The sequence below is a fragment of the Neoarius graeffei genome, chromosome 2 (assembly GCF_027579695.1).
Source record: "Neoarius graeffei isolate fNeoGra1 chromosome 2, fNeoGra1.pri, whole genome shotgun sequence".
Lineage (NCBI taxonomy): Eukaryota > Metazoa > Chordata > Actinopteri > Siluriformes > Ariidae > Neoarius > Neoarius graeffei.
Window position 1 is genome coordinate 121,391,595 of NC_083570.1, and position 21,013 is coordinate 121,412,607.

The window sequence follows — 21,013 nt, forward strand, 5'->3', positions numbered from 1 at the left end:
AATTTTATTCCACTCTTCCTTGCAAAAATGCTCGAGATCTATTAAATTGCAAGCGGATCTCCAGTAAACAGCCCTCTTCAAGTTTTTCCCCAAACATTTTCAGTTGGATTTAACTCTAGGCTCTGCATGGACCATCTTTTTCTTATTAATTAATTAATTTGTTCATTAATTTGGTCATTAATTTTACTTGGATTACTGTTTCATTTTTGAAGGTATTTATAATAATAATAATAATAATAATAATAATAATTTCAACTTATATAGCGCCTTTCAAGAAACCCAAGGACACTTTACAATTATAGACAAAGAAAAAAATAATAACAATAAAAAATAAATAAATAAATGAATAAATAATTAAAAATAAAAGTAAAAAGTCCACCAAGTAGGGGTCAGAATGTAATTCCAGTGGTGTAGCAGCCACAGTCCCACCAAAAGGCGCATGAAAACGAGTCCCACATCTCCAGCACAGCCGCCGTGACGCCGTCAGCCACATCGCTCAAACACCACGCCAAGGATCCACAAAGCGAGCAGAGAAGCTCCGCCACGCAGAGTGCTGGTGTGTCCCAAACCGCCTGCACAGCTGCCGCGACGCCACTGAGCAACATCGCTCGGAACATCATGCCAAGCATTAAAGCGCAGAGCGCTGGACAACCACGAATGTTAAATGAGCAGCGAGCTCACTGCAGTCCATAGCTGGGAGCGCAGGCATCACCCACAGCAAACCAAGGCCTAGAAGGAACTAACGCCCAAAACTGGGTCCGGAGCTACACCACCACCGGCGGACAAAACACTCAAACAAACATCAAACTACACAAACACACAGAAAAAAATAAATAAATAAAATGAAAATTGAAAAAGAAAGAAAATAAAAATAAAATTTAAAAAAAGCTGTGGTGAGAAATTTATGCTGAAATAGTTTGGTATTTGGAGCCATCCATGATTCCTCAATCTTGACTAGAATGCCAGTCATTGAAGAGAAGCAGCTCTGTAGCATGATGCTGCTACCACCATGCTTCACTGTAAGTATGGTGTCCTTTGGGTGAAAAGCTGCCATGTTTTTAAGCCAAAAATTTAGCATCTTTTAGAATTATGTCCATAAAATTCTACCTTGGTACCAACAGACCATGATACATTTTGCCACATGGTGATTTGTGTGTCCTTGGATGTTTTTTTTTAATGTGCATAAGGACTTCTGTTTTGCCACACTATCCTTTCACCCAGATATGAAGAATATGAGAGATTGTTGTCACATGCAGGGAGTGACCAGTACTTTCCAGATATTCCTGCAGCTCTTTTAATGTTGCTGTAGACGTTTTGAAAGAATTCCTAATCAGTCCTTCTTGTATTCTCAATCAATTTTGGAAGAACTTTGTGTTCTTGCTAATATCACTGTGCTGCCCCATTTTCCTGACTTCATTTATACCCCACTCCTAGCCAATACCTTTTGACAAGGCATTATATCAATTTCCAATATGGCTTGTAAATAGTTTTCTATATTCATTTTATTATTTTTGCTGATGAATTATAACAACATTTGGTGTCCAGGGATCTCTCATGAAGACACTATGGCAAAATGGTGGTTTTACCTTGTCACAAATATGCAGGGCCAACATGAGTATGAGGAAGCCAGTGGAAGGATATCTCCCATGTTCCCTTAACCAGTTCTTGTAGACATATGAACTCAGGGCTCATGATCATCACCTATAACAACAACCAGGGAGGACTTTGTCAAAAGAAAATGTATCTTTTTTTTTTGTACGTTTATACAATATGAATATTTTAATGCACTATGCACTGAAGCAGCACTAATCATAGTAAATCACTGGCTGCTTTCATGAATCATACAAGAGGCATGTCATCATCTTATCATGGAAAAATGAGTTTCCAAGTAACCCCAGGCCAGATAATCATCAGCTTGTCCCAGTATTTAATTATGCTGAGTAGCATGACATTTAGTCTGGGTTGGGTAGCTCTAAACATTTAAGGAATCAGTTGCCATTTCGTAATGTGAAGAGCATTAATTGGGTTATTATTAAAGATGTTTACTCACCTTGTATTTGTTTGCTTGTATTGTATGTTTAACATTTGTATATGTGCTAAAGCAACAAAACAAAAAAAGACATCACATTTAAACAAGAACCTGCTTGTGTAAAAGAAAGAAAGAAAGAAAATATATACCTTGATCTCATTGGATGATAACAAATTTCATTGTCTTAGGATACCAAATATTTCAGCCAGATACATCTCACATAACCCTTGCCTTTACATTTATGGTATGTTGTGCTATCTGACCCTAGAGTGGGAGTGACCAGTATTTGCCAGATATTCCCACATTTTCTTTAATTTGCCATAGGTCTTTTGGCAGTGTCCCTATGATTTTGTTTGTCTTTTCATCATACAGTCACCGTGGTGCCCTATTTTCTCAAGTTGTTGCTTGCCTTCACAGTGTTCCGTGGTACATCTAATGTTTTCATGAATTCAGCAGTTGGAAGAAACCAAGAAGATGTCAAAAATGTTTTAGAGAAATAGCTGATATTTATTTGGGTTTAATCACGATCACTTCATTAATGACAGATGTTGGATAATTACTTTTGAATGTTAGTTTGAATGTGATTGGGTAATCCTGAGCACAGTCACATGACCCATTATAAAAGGGTGTGCACACTTATGCAACCAGTTTATTCTAATCCCCCCCTTCAATATTTCAGTTTGTTTTTCAATTGAATGTTGATGGTTGTTATATCACATGATCACAGATACTGACCAACAAATTCGTCACTGTCTCCTTGGGTGCAGTTGCTTTACTTGTAGGTGGGTTATTGTATAATCAGGTTTATATACATTGATCAGCCATTTAAAAATAAAACACTGACAGTTAAAGTGAATTACATTGATTATGCTGTTACAGTGGCACCTATCAAGGGGTGGGTTCATTAGGTAGGAAGAGAACTGTCAGTTCTCAAAGTTGATGTGTTGGAAGCAGGAAAACTGGGCAAACATAAGGATGTGTGTGACTTTGGCATGAGCCAAATTGTGATGGCTAGATGACTGGGCATGAGCATCTCCAAAATAGCACATCTTGTGGGGTGTTGCAGCTATGCAGTGGTTAATACCTACCAAAAGTGGTCCAATAAAGGACAACCAGTGAACTGGCAACAGGGTCATGGGTGTCCAAGGCTCATTGATTTGCATGGGGTAGGAAAGCTAGCCCATATGGTCCAATCCTACAGAAGAGCTAATCTCACACAAAGTGCTGAAAAAGTGAATGCCGACACATGCATTTTGGAGATTATCAGACCCAGTCATCTGGTACCTGGGGTTAAGTGCATGGATGGTTTGAAACAGGCTGATCTGGGCAGGGTAGAAGTCATGCAAAGCTGAAAAAAAGCCCTTCATCAATGTGAAGCAAAGAAGAACCAGGCTGAGGTTGGCTAAAGACCATAAGGATTAGATCGTGGAGGACTGGAGTAAGGTCATCTTCTCTGATCAGTCCAATTTTCAGCCTTTCCCCATCACCTGGTCACCTACTGGTTAGACGGAGACCTGGAGAGGCTTACAAGCCGCTGTGTCTTGCACCCATTGTGAAATTTGGTGGAGGATCAGCGATGATCTGGGGGTGCTTCAGCAAGGCTGGAATGGGGCGGATTTTTGTATGTGAAGGACATATGAAGCAATCCATGTATAAGCTTATCCTGAAAGAAAACTTGCTTTCTTCTGCTCTGACAATGTTCCCTAAACCTGAGGATTGGGTTTTCCAGCAGGACCATGCTCCATGCCACACAGCCAGGTCAATCAAGGCATAGATGGAGGACCACAAGATCAAGACACTGTCCTGGCTAGCCCAACCTCCAGACCTGAACCCCATTGAAAACCTCTGGAATGTGATCAAGAGGAAGATGGATGTTCACTAACCAACAAAAAAGCTGAGCTGATTGAATTTTTGCACCCAATAGCAATGTGAAAAACTGGTGGAGAACATACCAAGATGCATGAAAGCTGTGATTAAATGTCAGGGTATTCTAACAAATTTTGATTTCTGAACTCATCCGAAGATCAAACATTAGTACTGTGTACTAATGACCCACCTTCTCTTGAGATTCAGTTCATGGACAGATGTCCTGACATTTTCCTTTAGAATTCGCTGGTATAATTCAGAATTCATTGTTCCATCAATGATGGCAAGCCGTCCTGGCCCAGATGCAGCAAAACAGGCCCAACCCATGATACTACCACCACCATGTTTCACAGACAGGATAAGGTTCTTATGCTGGAATGCAGTGTTTTCCTTTCTCCAAACATAACACTTCTCATTTAAACCAAAAAGTTCTATTTTGGTCTCATCTGTCCACAAAACATTTTTCCAATAGCCTTCTGGCTTGTCCACATGATCTTTAACAAACTGCAGATGAGTAGCAATGTTCTTTTTGGAGAGCAGTGGCTTTCTCCTTGCAACCCTGCCATGCACACCATTGTTGTTCAGTGTTCTCCTGATGGTGGACTCATGAACATTAACATTAGCCAATGTGAGAGAGGCCTTCAGTTGCTTAGAAGTTACCCTGGGGTCCTTTGTGACCTCGCCGACTATTACATGCCTTGCTCTTGGAGTGATTTTGTTGGTTGACCACTCCTGGGGAGGGTAACAATGGTCTTGAATTTCCTCCATTTGTACACAATCTGTCTGACTGTGGATTGGTGGAGTCCAAACTCTTTAGAGATGGTTTTGTAACCTTTTCCAGCCTGATGAGCATCAACAACGCTTTTTCTGAGGTCCTCAGAAATCTCCTTTGTTCATGCCATGATACACTTCCACAAACGTGTTGTGAAGATCAGACTTTGATAGATCCCTGTTCTTTAAATAAAACAGGGTGCCCACCAGTGTTGGGCACGTTACTTTCAAAAAGTAATTAGTTACAGTTACTAGTTACTTTTCCCAAAAAGTAACTGAGTTAGTAACGGAGTTACTTTGTCATAAAAGTAACTAATTACCAGGGAAAGTAATTATTCCGTTACATTTTGTGTCCCCCCCCCAAAAAAAAAAAAAAATTCAATTAGTGTAATCATAATAAAAGTAAATGTTAAATGTGTTTAATGACTGAAATGGACACTTAACAGAACCAGTTAGTAACGTTATCTACACAACATTAATATTTTTGTGGGACAATGTGAGATAAGACATCTATCAAATTTAATATATTTTTGTAGTTATTAAAATTGTTACTAATTACTGGCCACTGACGAGGACAAACGCTTTGTTCCTCGACATAATGTGCATTGCACGTAGACATTTTTGCCTTTTATTTCAAGTAATGAAAAGTAATGCTGTATTTCCAGTGTGAAAGCGCAGTGCTGGGCTGACCGCTCGCCATCGCTGGGTCTTCTGATTGAAAGTGTGTGCAGTAGTGCAGTAGGCGTGGCCTACCTACGTATGTTGTCCAAAGCTACTCTGATTGGCTGACTGTGCCGTTGTCTCGCGTCTCCCCGCCCCACACTAAAGCAGAGGAAAGAAAGGCTGAGCGAGCAGCGTGCCAGATGAGAACAGCTTTAATAAAGTAACGCATAGTATTTTATTGTAAGTAACGGGAACGGCGTTATAACGATGTAAAAAGTAATTAGTTAGATTACTCGTTACTAAAAAAAGTAACGCCGTTAGTAACGCCGTTTATTTCTAACGCCGTTATTCCCATCACTGGTGCCCACTCACACCTGATTGTCATCCCATTGATTGAAAACAACTGACTCTAATTTCACCTTCAATTTAACTGCTAATCCTAGAGGTTCACATACTTTTGCCACTCACGGATATGTAATATTGGATCATTTTCCTCAATAAATAAATGACCAAGGATAATATTTTTGTCTCATTTGTTTAACTGGGTTCTCTTTATCTACTTTTAGGACTTGTGTGAAAATCTGATGATGTTTTAGGTCATATTTATGCAGAAACATAGAAAATTCTAAAGGGTTCACAAACTTTCAAGCACCACTGTGTATGTATGTGTATATATATATATATATATATATATATATATATATATATATATATATATATATATATATACACAAACCCCTCCACCACAATAAGGTGGCAGTTCTAGGAGAGGTCTCTCTCTCTCTCTCTCTCTATATATATATATATATATATATATATATATATATATAATAAGGCGACACGATGGTGTAGTGGTTAGTGCTGTCGCCTCACAGCAAGAAGGTCCGGGTTCAAGCCCTGTGGCCGGCGAGGGCCTTTCTGTGTGGAGTTTCCATGTTCTCCCCATATCCACGTGGGTTTCCTCCGGGTGTTCTGGTTTCCCCCACAGTCCAAAGACATGCAGGTTAGGTTAACTGGTGACTCTAAATTGACCATAGGTGTGAGTGTGAATGGTTGTCTGTGTCTATGTGTCAGCCCTGTGATGACCTGGTGACTTGTCCAGGGTGTACCCAGCCTTTCACCCGTAGTCAGCTGGGATAGGCTCCAGCTTGCCTGCGACCCTGTAGAACAGGATAAAGCAGCTACAGATAATGAGATGAGATGAGATATTTAATATACCCCTCCTAGAACTGCCACCTTATTGTGGTGGAGGGGTTTGTGTGCTTGAATGATCCGAGGAGCTATGCTGTTGGGGGCATTATGCCCTTGTTCGGGTCTCCCAAGGCAGACAGGTCCTAGGTGACAGGCCAGACCAAGAGCAGTTCACCCAACCGTTTATGGATATTAAAAGAACAAGGACCATGACATCGCCCGGTATGGAGCAGCCGGGGCCCCACCTTGGAGCCAGAACCAGGGGTTGGGGCTTGTATGCGAGTGCCTGGTGGCTGGGCCTTTACCCACGGGGCCTGGCCAGGCTCTACCCGAAGTGGTGATGTGGGCCCGACCTCCTGTGGGTTCACCACCCACAGAGGTAGCCATTGGGGGCCAGTACAGTGTGGATTGGGCGGCAGTCAAATGCAGGGGCCTCGACGACCTGATCCCCAAACACAGTGGCTAGCTGTTGGGACATGGAATGTCACTTCACTGGGGGGGGGGGGGGGGGAGAGCCTGAGCTTGTGCAGGAGGTTGAGAGGTACTGGCTAGAGATAGTCGGGCTCACCTCCATGCACAGCTTGGGCTCCGGAACCCAGCTCCTCAAGAGGGGCTGGACTCTCCACTTCTCTGGAGTCACCCGTGGTGAGTGGCTGCGGGCTGGTGTGGGCTTGCTTATAGCTCCCCAGCTCAGCCGCCATGTGTTGGAGTTTACCCCAGTGAACGAGAGGGTCGCCTCTCTGTGCCTTCAGGTCGGAGAGAGGGCTCTTGCTGTTGTTTCTGCCTATGGGCCGAATAGCAGTATAAAGTATACGGCCTTCTTGGAGTCCCTGGGAGAGTTACTGAGAGGTGCTCAGACTGGGGACTCCATTGTTCTACTGTGGGACTTCAACGCTCACATGGGCGACAACAGTGACACCTGGAGGGGCATGATTGGGAGGAACGGCCTCCCCGATCTGAACCCGAGTGGTGTTTTGTTATTGGACTTCTGTGCTAGTCACAGTTTGTCCATAATGAACACCATGTTTGAGCATAGGGTTGTCCATAAGTGCACGTGGCACCAGGACACCTTAGGTCAGAGGTCGATGATTGACTTTGTTGTCGTTTCATCTGATCTCCGGCCCTATGTCATGGACACTCGGGTGAAGAGAGAGGCTGAGCTGTCAACTGATCACCACCTAATGGTGAGTTGGATCCGCTGGCGGAGGAGGAAGCTGGACAGATCTGGCAGGCCCAAATGTATGGTGAGGGTCTGCTGGGAACGTCTGGCCGAGCACTCTGTCGGGGAAGTCTTTAACTCCCACCTCTGGGAGAACTTCTTCCCGCTTCCAAGGGAGGCGGGGGACATTGAGTCTGAGTGGACCACGTTCTCTACCTCCATTGTAGATGCGGCTGTTTGGAGCTGTGGCCACAAGGTCTCCGGTGCCTGTCATGGCAGCAATCCCCAAACCTGGTGGTGCACACCGGAAGTAAGGGATGCCGTCATGCTGAAGAAGGAGTCCTATCGGGCCATATTGGCTTCTGGGACTCCTGAGGCAGGTGATGGGTATCGGCTGGCCAGGCGTGCCGCAGCTTGGGCAGTTGTGGAGGCAAAAACTCGGAACTGGGAGGAGCTCAGTGAGGCCATGGAGGAGGACTATCGGTCGGCCTCGAAGAAATTCTGGCAAACCGTCTGGCGCCTCGGGGGGGGGGGGAAGCAATACTCTACCAACACTGTTTACAGAGCAGGTGGGGAGCTGTTGACCTCGACTGTGTTTGGACTTGGACTTTGTTGGCCTCTAGAGGCCGCTATCATTCCTTGTTTGTTGTCATTTTTGTTTTGACTGCTAGAGGCCGCTATTGTTTCTGTGTGTTTTGTTTTTCCATGTGCCTTGTGCCCTGCCTAGTCCTCATTATTGTCACCTGTGTTCTATTTAGTTTGTGTATTTATACTCCCTCAGTTTGGCCTCTAGTCATGGAGTCTTTTTGCTATGCTGTTTAGTGCTAGTTACCGCTGTCCCGTGTGCCTTGCCTATGTCCTTGTGTTCTTTGTATGTTTGCTTTCTTTTGGACTTTGTGGATTTTGTTTTTGACTTTTTGGATCTTCTGAGCATTTGGATTTTTACCCCTTATTGGCTTTTGTATTGACTTTGAACTTTTGGATTTTTTATTTTTTCTATTATATCTTCTGAGCGTTTTGGATTATACTTTTTGGATTTTTTGCTTTGTAAATGAACTGTTTTTTGATACTCTACTTTCGCCTCATGCCTCTGCACTTGAGTCATTCCCCTGGTGGCCTAGTGGGGGTTTGCTGGATCACTACACCAGTGACCTGGGTTCAATTCCCAGCAAAACCCTAACAGACTGGGGAAATTGTCGGGCGGTGGAAGGAATACTTTGAGAATCTCCTCAATCCCACCATCACATCTTCCATTGAGGAAGCGGAGGCAGATGACTCAGAGGTGGACTCGTCCATTACCCAAGCCAAAGTCACTGAGGTGGTTTGCAAGCTTCTCCGTGGCAAGGCACCGGGGCTGGATGAGATCCGCCCTGAGTATCTCAAGTCTCTGGATGTTGTGGGGCTGTCTTGGCTGACATGCCTCTGCAGCATCGCATGGCTGTCGGGGACAGTGCCTCTGGAGTGGCAGACCAGGGTGGTGGTCCCTGTTTTTAAGAAAGGGGACTGGAGAGTGTGCTCCAATTATAGGGGAATCACACTTCTCAGCCTCCCCGGGAAGGTTTATCCAGGGTACTGGAGAGGAGAATTTGGCCAATAGTCGAACCTCAGATCCAGGAGGAACAATGCGGTTTTTGTCCTGGTCGTGGAACACTGGACCAGCTCTATACCCTTCATAGGGTGCTTGAGGGTTCATGGGAGTTTGCCCAACCAGTCCACATGTGCTTTGTGGATCTGGAGAAGGCATTCGACTGTGTCCCTCGTGGTATTCTGTGGGGGGTGCTTCGGGAGTATGGGGTTAAGGGCTCTTTGCTTAGGGCTGTCCAGTCCCTGTACAAATGGAGCAGGAGTCTGGTTCACATTGCCAGCAGTAAGTCAGACCTGTTCCCAGTGCATGTTGGATTCCGGCAGGGCTGCCCTTCGTCACAGGTTCTGCTCATAATTTTTATGGACAGAATTTCTAGGCGCAGCCAGGGGCCAGAGAGAGTCATGTCTGGGAACCACAGGATTTCCTCTCTGCTTTTTGTGGATGAAGTCCTGTTGACTTCTTCAAACCAGGACCTTCAGCATGCATTGGGGTGGTTTGCAGTCGAGTGTGAAGCAGCTGGGATGAGAATCAGCACCTCTAAGTCCGAGGCCATGGTTCTCAACCAGAAAAGGGTGGCTTGCCCTCTCCAGGTTGGTGGAGAAGTCCTGCCTCAAGTGGAGGAGTTTAAGTATCTCAGGACCTTGTTCACGAGTGAGGGAAGGATAGAGTGTGAGATCGACAGGCAGGTCGGTGCAGCCTCTGCAGTGATGCGGTCACTTTACTGGTCCATCGTGGTGAAGAAGGAGCTGAGCCAAAAGGCAAAGCTCTCGATTTACCGGTTGATCTATGTTCTGACTCTCACTGATGGTCATGAGCTTTGGGTAATGACCAAAAGAACAAGATCGCGGATACAAGTGGCCGAAATGAGTTTCCTTCGCAGGGTGGCTGGGCGCTCCCTTAAAGATAAGGTGAGAAGCACAGTCACTTGGGAGGAGCTTGGAATAGAGCCGCTGCTCCTCCACATTGAGAGGAATCAGATGAGGTGGCTTGAGCATCTCTTTCGGATGCCTCCTGGATTCCCATTGGGAGGGGTTCCAGGCATGTCCCCCTGGGAGGAGGCCCCGGGGAAGATCCAGGACACGCTGGAGGGACTATGTCTATGACCCGGCCCCAGATAAGTGGATGAAGATGAGACGAGATATATATATATCAACACAGAGTAGCACATAATTGTGAAGTGAAACGAAAATGATAAATGGTTTTTAAAATTTTAAACAAATAAAAATCTGAAAAATGTGGTGTGCATTAGTATTCAGCCCCCTGTACTCTGATACCTCTAAATACAATCCAGTGCAATCAATTGCCTTCAGAAGTCATCTAATTAGTTAATAGAGTCCTTCTGTGTGTAATTTCCTCTCAGCATAAATACACTTATTCTGTGAAGGCCTCAGTGGTTTGTTAGAGAACACTGAAGAACACATAGCATCATGAAGACCAAAGAACTCATCAGACAGGTTAGGGATATAGTTCTGGAGAAGATTAAAGCAGGGTTAGGTTATAAAAAAATATCCCAAGCTCTGAACATCTCAAGAAGCACTGTTCAATCCATCATTCAAAAATGGAAAAAGTATGGCATAACTGCAAACCTACCAAGACATGGCCATCCACCTAAACTGACAGAGAGAGCAAGGAGAGCACTGGTCAGAGAAGCAGCCAAGAGGCCCATGATCACTCTGGAGGAGCTGCAGAAATCCACAGCTCAGGTGGGAGAATCTGTGCACAGGAGAACTATAAGTCGTACACTCCACAAATCTGGCCTTTTTGGAAGAGTGGCAAGAAGAAAGCCATTGTTGAAAAACAGGCATAAGAAGTCCCATTTGCAGTTTGCCAGAAGCTATGTAGGGGACACAGCAAACATGTGGAAGAAAGTGCTTTGGTCAGATGAGACCAAAGTTGAACTTTTTGGCCTAAATGCAAAGCCCTGTGTGTGGTGGAAAACTAACACTGCTCATCACCCTGCACACACCATCCCCACTGTGAAACATGGTGGTGGCAGCATCATGCTATGGGGATGCTTTTCTTCAGCAGGAACAGGGAAGCTGGTCAGAGTTGATGGGAAGATGGATGGAGCTAAATACAGGGCAATCCTGGAAGAAAACCTGTTGGAGGCTGCAAAAGACTTGAGACTGGGAAGGAGATTCACCTTCCAGCATGGCAATGACCCTAAACATACAACCAGAGCTACAATGGAATGGTTTAGATCAAAGAATGTTCATGTGTTAGAATGGCCCAGTCAAAGTCCAGACCTAAATCCCATTGAGCATCTATGGCAAGACTTGAAAATTGGTGTTCACAGATGCTGTCCATCCAATCTGGCTGAGCTTGAGCTATTTTGCAAAGAAGAATGGGCAAAAGTTTCAGTGTCTAGATGTGCAAAGCTGGTAGAGACATACCACAAAAGACTTGCAGCTGTAATTGCAGCAAAAGGTGTCTTTATTGACGCAGGGTGGCTGAATACTAATGTACATCGCATTTTTCAGATTTTTATTTGTTTAAAATTTTGAAGACCATTTATCATTTTCGTTTCACTTCACAATTATGTGCTACTCTGTGTTGGTCTATCACATAAAACCTCAATAAAAAACTTTTAAGTTTGTGGTTGTAAGGTGGAAAAATGTGAAAAAGTTCAAGGGGTATGAATACTTTTTCAAGGCACTGTGTGTGTGTATATATATATATATATATATATATATATATATATATATATATATATATATATATATATATATATTGTGTGTGTGAGAGAGAGAGAGCTCAACTTGAGGTTAAAATGACATTTTTGCCCTTTATAAAACCAAGTTAAGTTAAAATGTACTTTTACCCACTAATCACACAGGGATTAGAACTATAGACAGGTGATATTTATTACTGTCAAGAATAGCAGTTTAATTTGCTGTTTTTCCAGTGATGCCAAAATCAGTCGGCAAAGAAACAAACTTTTACAAATTTAAAACATCTTCACTCTAAAAGTAACATTCAACTGAATCATAATTTCAGTTAAAAGTGAATACTATTTGGAGCTGCAACAGATTTCATTTATTTGCTATAGTTTCTCTTCGTTGTTGCGCCATCTTAGGTGCTGTGGAAAGTTCCAGAAAAGGAATCGTGACACAATGCTATGCTTGTTCCTTTTCAGGTTCCCTTCCCTGGCACCTGGCTGTCGTAGCGCTCTCTGAACCATGGATCATTTCTTATCCACTGCACTTCACTGGAACATGCACATATCTTCACCGGAAAGATATGTATTGAGCTACCCAGACCAACAATGAGGCAGTACAGCAACAAACAGGTGATGCACAAGAATGCTGAAAATATGAGAATTCTGATGTTCATCTTCCAAAAATTATGCATATTAAATTTCATATATTAAAATGCACTGATGTCTCTCATGCTCCTGCATTTAACATTTGACGTTTTTTCTCCAACTGCTTAAGCAAAGGACAGGTCAGGTGCTCTCAGTTTGTCAGATGCCCTGTTAGTGGATGTGGCCACACTACTATCACTGGTAGATGACAAACCCTTTATGCTATGTGTGTGTGTGTGTGTGTGCATGCAAATGTTTGAAGGAAATGTTGACAAATATGCATTCCATAATTTGTCACCTGGGGTGGTGTAGTGGTTAGCATTGTTGCCTCACAGCAAGAAGGTCCTGGATTCGAGCCCAGCGGCTGGCGAGGGCCTTTCTGTGTGGAGTTTGCGTGCTCTCCCTGTGTCCATGTAGGTTTCCTCTGGGTGCTCCGGTTTCCTCCACAGTCCAAAGGCATGCAGGTTAGGCTAATTGGTGGCTCCAGATTGACCATAGGTGTGAATGTGAATGGTTGTCTGTGTCTATGTGTCAGCCCTGTGATGACCTGGCGACTTGTCCAGGGTGTGCCCCGGCTTTCACCCGTAGTCAGCTGGGATAGGCTCCAGCTTGCCTGCAACCCTGTAGAACAGGATAAAGCAGCTAGAGATAATGAGATAAGATCGTCTCGTCTCGTCTTCTTCCGCTTATCCGGGACTGGGTCGCGGAGGCAGCAGTCTAAGCATGGAAGCCCAAACTTCCCTTTCCCCAGACACCTCGGCCAGCTCCTCGGGAAGAAGACCGAGGCGTTCCCAGGCCAGCCGAGAGACATAGTCCCTCCAGCGTGTCCTGGGTCTTCCCCGGGGCCTCCTCCCAGGGGGGACATGCCTGGAACACCTCCCCAGGGAGGCGTCCAGGAGGCATCCGAAAAAGATGCCCGAGCCACCTCAGCTGGTTCCTCTCGATGTGGAGGAGCAGCGGCTCTACTCTGAGCTCCTCCTGAGTGACTGTGCTTCTCACCCTATCTCTAAGGGAGCGCCCAGCCACCCTGCGAAGGAAACTCATTTCAGCCGCTTGTATCCGCGATCTTGTTCTTTCGGTCATTACCCAAAGCTCATGACCATAGGTGAGAGTCGGAACATAGATCGACCGGTAAATTGAGAGCTTCGCCTTTGGCTCAGCTCCTTCTTCACCACGACGGACCGGTAAAGTGACCGCATCACTGTGGAGGCTGCACCGATCTGCCTGTCGATCTCACGCTCCATCCTTCCCTCACTCGTGAACAAGATCCCGAGATACTTAAACTCCTCCACTTGAGGCAGGACTTCTCCACCAACCTGGAGAGTGCAAGCCACCCTTTTCCGGTCAAGAACCATGGCCTCGGAATTGGAGGTGCTGATTCTCATCCCAGCCGCTTCACACTCAACTGCAAACCGCCCCAGTGCATGCTGAAGGTCCTGGTTTGAAGAAGCCAACAGGACAACATCATCCACAAAAAGCAGAGATGAAATCCTGTGGTTCCCAAACAGGATTCCTTCCGGCCCCTGGCTGCGCCTAGAAATTCTGTCCATAAAAATTATGAACAGAACCGGTGACAAAGGGCAGCCCTGCCGGAGTCCAACATGCACTGGGAACAGTTCTGACTTACTGCCGGCAATGCGAACCAGACTCCTGCTCCGTTCGTACAGGGACCGGACAGCCCTTAGCAAAGAGCCCCGAACCCCATACTCCCGAAGCACCCCCCACAGAATACCACGGGGGACACGGTCGAATGCCTTCTCCAGATCCACAAAGCACATGTGGACTGGTTGGGCAAACTCCCATGAACCCTCGAGCACCCTATGAAGGGTATAGAGCTGGTCCAGTGTTCCGCGACCAGGACGAAAACCGCATTGTTCCTCCTGGATCCGAGCTTCGACTATTGGTCGAGTTCTCCTCTCCAGTACCCTGGAGTAAACTTTCCCTGGGAGGCTGAGAAGTGTGATTCCCCTATAATTGGAGCACACTCTCCGGTCCCCTTTCTTAAAAACAGGGACCACCACCCCAGTCTGCCACTCCAGAGGCACTGTCCCCGACCGCCATGCGATGTTGCAGAGGCGTGTCAACCAAGACAGCCCCACAACATCCAGAGACTTGAGATACTCAGGGCGGATCTCATCCACCCCTGGTGCCTTGCCACCGAGGAGCTTGCAAACCACCTCAGTGACTTCGGCTTGGGTAATGGATGAGTCCACCTCTGAGTCATCAGCCTCAGTCTCCTCAGTGGAAGACATGACGGTGGGATTGAGGAGATCCTCAAAGTATTCCTTCCACTGCCCGACAATGTCCCCAGTCGAGGTCAACAGCTCCCCACCCGCACTGTAAACAGTGTTGGCAGAGTACTGCTTCCCCCTCCTGAGGCGCCGGACGGTTTGCCAGAATTTCTTCGAGGCCGACCGATAGTCCTTCTCCATGGCCTCCCCGAACTCCTCCCAGTTCCAAGTTTTTGCCTCCACAACTGCCCGAGCTGCAGCACGCCTGGCCTGCCGATACCCGTCGGCTGCCTCAGGAGTCCCGGAGGTCAACATGGCCTGATAGGACTCCTTCTTCAGCTTGACGGCATCCCTTACTTCTGGTGTCCACCACCGGGTTCGGGGATTGCAGCCACGACAGGCACCGGAGACCCTGCGGCCACAGCTCCGAACAGCTTCGTCCACAATGGAGGTAGAGAACATGGTCCACTCAGACTCAAATGTCCCCCACCTCCCTCAGAAGCTGGGAAAAGCTCTCCTGGAGGTGAGAGTTAAAGACCTCCCCAACAGTGTGCTTGGCCAGACGTTCCCAGGAGACCCTCACCATACATTTGGGCCTGCCAGGTCTGTCCAGCTTCCTCCTCTGCCAGCGGATCCAACTCACCACCAGGTGGTGATCAGTTGACAGCTCAGCCCCTCTCTTCACCCGAGTGTCCAAGACATAGGGCCGGAGATCAGATGAAACGACTACAAAGTCGATCATCGACCTCCGACCTAAGGTGTCCTGGTGCCACGTGCACTTATGGACACCCCTATGCTCGAACATGGTGTTCGTTATGGACAAACCGTGACTAGCACAAAAGTCCAATAACAAAACACCACTTGGGTTCAGATCGGGGAGGCCGTTCCTCCCAACCATGCCCCTCCAGGTGTCACTGTCGTCGCCCACGTGAGCATTGAAGTCCCCCAGTAGCACAATGGAGTCCCCAGTCTGAGCACCCCTCAGTACCTCTCCCAGGGACTCCAAGAAGGCCGGATACTCTATACTGCTATTTGGCCTGTAGGCACCAACAACAGCAAGAGCCCTCTCCCCAATCCAAAGGCGCAGAGAGGCGACCCTCTCGTTCACTGGGGTAAACTCCAACACATGGCGGCTGAGCTGGGGAGCTATAAGCAAGCCCACACCAGCCCGCTGCCGCTCACCACGGGCGACTCCAGAGAAGTGGAAAGTCCAGCCCCTCTCGAGGAGCTGGGTTCCAGAGCCCAAGCTGTGCGTGGAGGTGAGCCCGACTATCTCTAGCCGGTACCTCTCAACCTCCCGCACAAGCTCAGGCTCTTTCCCCCCCAGCGAAGTGACATTCCATGTCCCAACAGCCAGCCGCTGTGTCCAGGGATCAGGTCGTCGAGGCACCTGCCTTCGACTGCCACCCAATCCACACTGCACCAAACCCCTACTGCTACCTCTGTGGGTGGTGAACCCACAGGAGGTCGGGCCCACGTCACCTCTTCGGGCTGAGCCCGGCCGGGCCCCATGGGCAAAGGCCCGGCCACCAAGCGCTCGCATACGAGCCCCAACCCCGGGCCTGGCTCCAGGGTGGGGCCCCGGCTGCGTCGTACCGGGCGACGTCACGGTCCTGGATTTTTTCTCCATAGGGGGTTTTTGGTGAACTGCTCTTGGTCTGGCCTGTCACCTAGGACCTGTCTGCCTTGGGAAACCCTGACAGGGGCATAATGCCCCCGACAACATAGCTCCTAGGATCATTCAATATATATGAGATAAGATGAGATGAGATTTTTCTTTAGCATGCTTGCACAGCTGGATTCCCAGTTTTGAGTTAATGTTGCCTCCCTAACTGACAGGCTAGGGAAGTGCTGATTCTCCCTGTGGCGAGAATAGACACGACACACACGTTCTTCAGATGTTCACTTCACAGGAAGAACTTTTATTCTCCTATTTGTATTTGATAACACTTAGTGACTTCATGAAGCATTTAAACAGGTCATTTACTTCATGGGATTCATTTAAATTGCTCCAAACTCATTTAACCATGTCACTATTACATAGTCACATAGAAGTCATTAAGTCTTCAACACTGAATGTCAACCAAATACATGGAAACCGTCAGTCAGGGTCATACATGTCCCCATTACATTGTCAGAACCATTAGACACTGTTTAGATAAAGTACTTTGAACTCAAGCAGCATCTTATTTCACAGACTCATTAACAAGTGAAGCCTAAGCTTTAAGTGCATGTAGTTGATACAACAGAAAGTTCGTCATAACTCAGGGTTAGTATAACATTGTATGGCATTACCTATTACAGCCACTGGCTAGCATAACTAGCATACTGTATGCTTTCACCCAGATATGAAGAATATGAGAGATTTTTGTCACATGCAGGGAATGACCAGTACTTTCCAGATATTTATACAGCTCTTTTAATGTTGTTGTAGACGTTTTGAAAGAATTCCTAATAAGTCCTTCTTGTATTCTCAATCAATTTTGGAAGAACATTGTGTTCTTGCTAATATCACTGTGCTGCCCCATTTTCCTGTCTTCATTTATACCCCACTCCTAGCCAGTACCTTTTGACAAGGCATTATATCAATTTCCAGTATGGCTTGTAAATAGTTTTCTATATTCATTTTACTATTTTTGCTGATGAAATATAACATTTGGTGTCCAGGGATCTCTCATGAAGACACTATGGCAAAATGGTGGTTTTACCTGGTCACAAATATGCAGGGCCAACATGAGTATGAGGAAGCCAGTGGAAGGATATCTCCCATGTTCCCTTAACCAGTTCTTGTAGACATATCTCATGAACTCAGGGCTCATGATCATCACCTATAACAACAACCAGGGAGGATGTTGTCAAAAGAAAATGTATCTTTTTTTTAACATTTATATGAATATTTTAATGCACTACACACTGAAGCAGCACTAATCATAGTAAATCACTGGCTGCTTTCATGAATCATTCTAGAGGCATGTCATCATCTTATCATGGAAAAATAAGTTTCCAAGTAACCCCAGGCCAGATAATCATCAGCTTGTCCCAGTATTTAATTATGCTGAGTAGCATGACATTTAGTCTGGGTTGGGTAGCTCTAAACATTTAAGGAATCAGTTGTCATTTCGTAATGTGAAGAGCATTAATTGGGTTATTATTAAAGATGTTTACTCACCTTGTCTTTGTTTGCTTGTATTGTATGTTTAACATTTGTATGTGTGCTAAAACAACAAAACAAAAAAAGACATCACATTTAAACAAGAACCTGCTTGTGTAGTATGATGTACAGATTAGTTTCACATCATAGCAAGTGTGTGCTCTCACTGTCTAATGTGTTTAGTGGTGAAGACACTAATGAGCCACTCCATGTCCAAAACTTTAAATGGCAGCAGCACCAGATGGGTGGAGTTGTCCAAGTCCATAGCACTCTCAGGGTACATGGCTCGGTGTGTGGTCTTTGATCCCACATCCCTCTCATAGCCTATAGTGGGACCCCGATTCATCCTATGTCACAATATTACATTTTGTCAAGGTTTTACATCTGTATGTACAAAAAATAATGGTCTTTCTGTTTATCAAAGTGGAGATAATGACATATGAGCTATTTTTATCCCTAATAAATTTATTTATCCCTGATGAGCAAGCCTGAGGTGATGGTGCCAAGGAAACACTCTTTCAGACAACAAGAGGAAGAAACCTTTAGAGGAACCAGACTCAAAAGGGAACCCATCCTTATCTGGGTGATAATAGATAGCGTGATTATAAATAACTCGCTTCTATAACTGTGTCCTATAGAGTCACAAAGTACAACTGTGTAATCAGGAAATTCATGATAGTTTGAACATGAAGTCTATTTTGTTGAAGTTATCAACTGTTGATATAGAATATAAAATTGACTTGAATTGATGAGCACCTGATAATGAAGTCATGAGAATCTATTATATGACCATAATGGGATCCGATCAGGTTGTCCGAGTTGCCCACCACAGCACAGGTTCTGCAGCGGTCAGGACCAGCATCATTGTAGTGCTCCTTATCAGGGAAGTGTAAGAACAGAGGCTCCACAACATCTCTGTATTTCACTTTATGGTATGGTTGTAGAGTCTGACAAAATATAAAAAAAGAGTGTACTGTTCTAGTATTTGCATGGATATAGCAAGCTTTTTTTTAATCCTCTGTACTGTAGTAGAATTCAAGAACAATGCATCATTTCACTAAAAACAACAAAGAAGTTCCTTTGTCTTTTGTCATCCTGTAAACAAAGAGTTATAATTAAAAAACAAAAGAAAAATGACATGTTCAAGTTTGTTTTCTTTCAATGAATGAATTGTGTTTTAATATGATATACAGTGGTGCTTGAAAGTTTGTGAACCCTTTAGAATTTTCTATATTTCTGCATTAATATGACCTAAAACATCATCAGTGTCACTCAGTACGTTTACATGCGCATCCAAATTGAGCTGCTGTCGGTAATTGAGCTGTGGGTCCCAGCAGGGGTGCCAGAGAAATCCAATCCTACATGCACACAAGGAAATCGAGCTATTGTGTGAGGTGCATTGTGCACCCGAGCCACAGGTGACGTTACACTTCCCATCGTGTTGGTACACTTCCGGTTGTCATGAAGAAGAGGTATTCAAGAGCAGCGTTGCCAGATACTGCTGATGTTTTCCAGCCCAAAATATGTTCAAAACCTGCCAAAATGCACTTAAAACCGCCCAATCTGGCAACACTGTGAGTATAAACAAAGTTATCAGTTCTGTGTTCACAAGAAGTGTTTGCAGTTTGTATGTACGAACAGAAGTGTTCCTAATAAAATGGCCACTAAGTTGAAGTTGATCTGTAATGGTGAACATATTAACTGTTAGCCTGCTAATAACTTACCAACTAATTGGAAATGGGTGCGTACATGCCCAGACACAAGTGTTCCTAATAAAGTGGCGGCTAAGGTGAAGTGTCATGCCGACCGAGGGTGTTGTGTTTCCCGCTTGTGGTCTCATCACTCGTCACTTCCGGAAGGGGCAGTGCTGAAGTAAGCAGCTCGATTACGTATCTCGATAGGGATGCACTAAGTAGCTCGGCAAAAATCACATAATCTAGGTCATGTAGCTTGATTGCAAGGAATCAAGTTCTATTCAATTTCAGCCTAGCTAAGGTGTTTCCATGCCATTTAGAACTTCGATTTCAATCGAGCAACGGCAGAAATTCGCTTTTCTTTATGTGCATGTAAACGCACTGATTAAAACCACTGAGAATCAGCAAACTACAAACATTGACCCTCTGAACTACAATTCCCAGAACACACAGTGCCCTCTGTCGCCCACCTACTGAATCACAGCTGGCTTCCATTTCCTCAATCACCTGCCCCTCCATATAAGCTCCCTTCACAAGCACACCTTTGCAAAGTATCGTTCTGCTCTCAGTTCATACCAAGCCTTGTATCTTTTCTGACTGCCTATTACATTTCTGACCCTTGCTACTTTCTTGTCGTTTCTTGCTCTTTGTCTTTACCACATTACTTTGTTCGCTGATCGCCCGACCCTCGCTAGTTTACCGACACCAATTCTAGTCCTTCGATTTGGCTTTGTTGACCTTCAGCAACCTGTCTTCCTCTGCGCATACATCTGTAAGTGCCTGCATTCTCAAAATCAATTTTCAAACAAGTCCTAAAAGTAGATAACGAGAACCCAGTTAAACAAATGAGACAAAAATATTATACTTGATCATTTATTTATTGAGGAAAATGATCCAATATTACATATCTGTGAGTGGCAAAAGTATGTGAACCCCTAGGATTAGCAGTTAATTTGAAGGTGAAATTAGAGTCAGGTGTTTTCAATCAATGGGATGACAATCAGGTGTGAGTGGACACCCTGTTTTACTTAAAGAACAGGGATCTATCAAAGCCTGATCTTCACAACACATGTTTGTGGAAGTGTATCATGGCACGAACAAAGGAGATTTCTGAGGACCTCAGAAAAAGCGTTGTTGATGCTCATCAGGCTGGAAAAGGTTACAAAACCATCTCTAAAGAGTTTGGACTCCACCAATCCACAGTCAGACAGATTGTGTACAAATGGAGGAAATTCAAGGCCATTGTTAGCCTCCCCAGGAGTGGTCGACCAACAAAGATCACTCCAAGAGCAAGGCATGTAATAGTCGGTGAGGTCACAAAGGACCCCAGGGTAAGCAATTGAAGGCCTCTTTCACATTGGCTAATGTT

The 21,013-nt window shown here is 45.1% G+C and overlaps 1 pseudogene; it reads right to left on the minus strand.

Annotated features, from left to right (window-relative positions):
- The window catches only part of LOC132870857 (CMP-N-acetylneuraminate-beta-galactosamide-alpha-2,3-sialyltransferase 1-like), an 82,344-nt pseudogene that overhangs the window by 15,558 nt on the left and 45,773 nt on the right, over positions 1 to 21,013 (minus strand).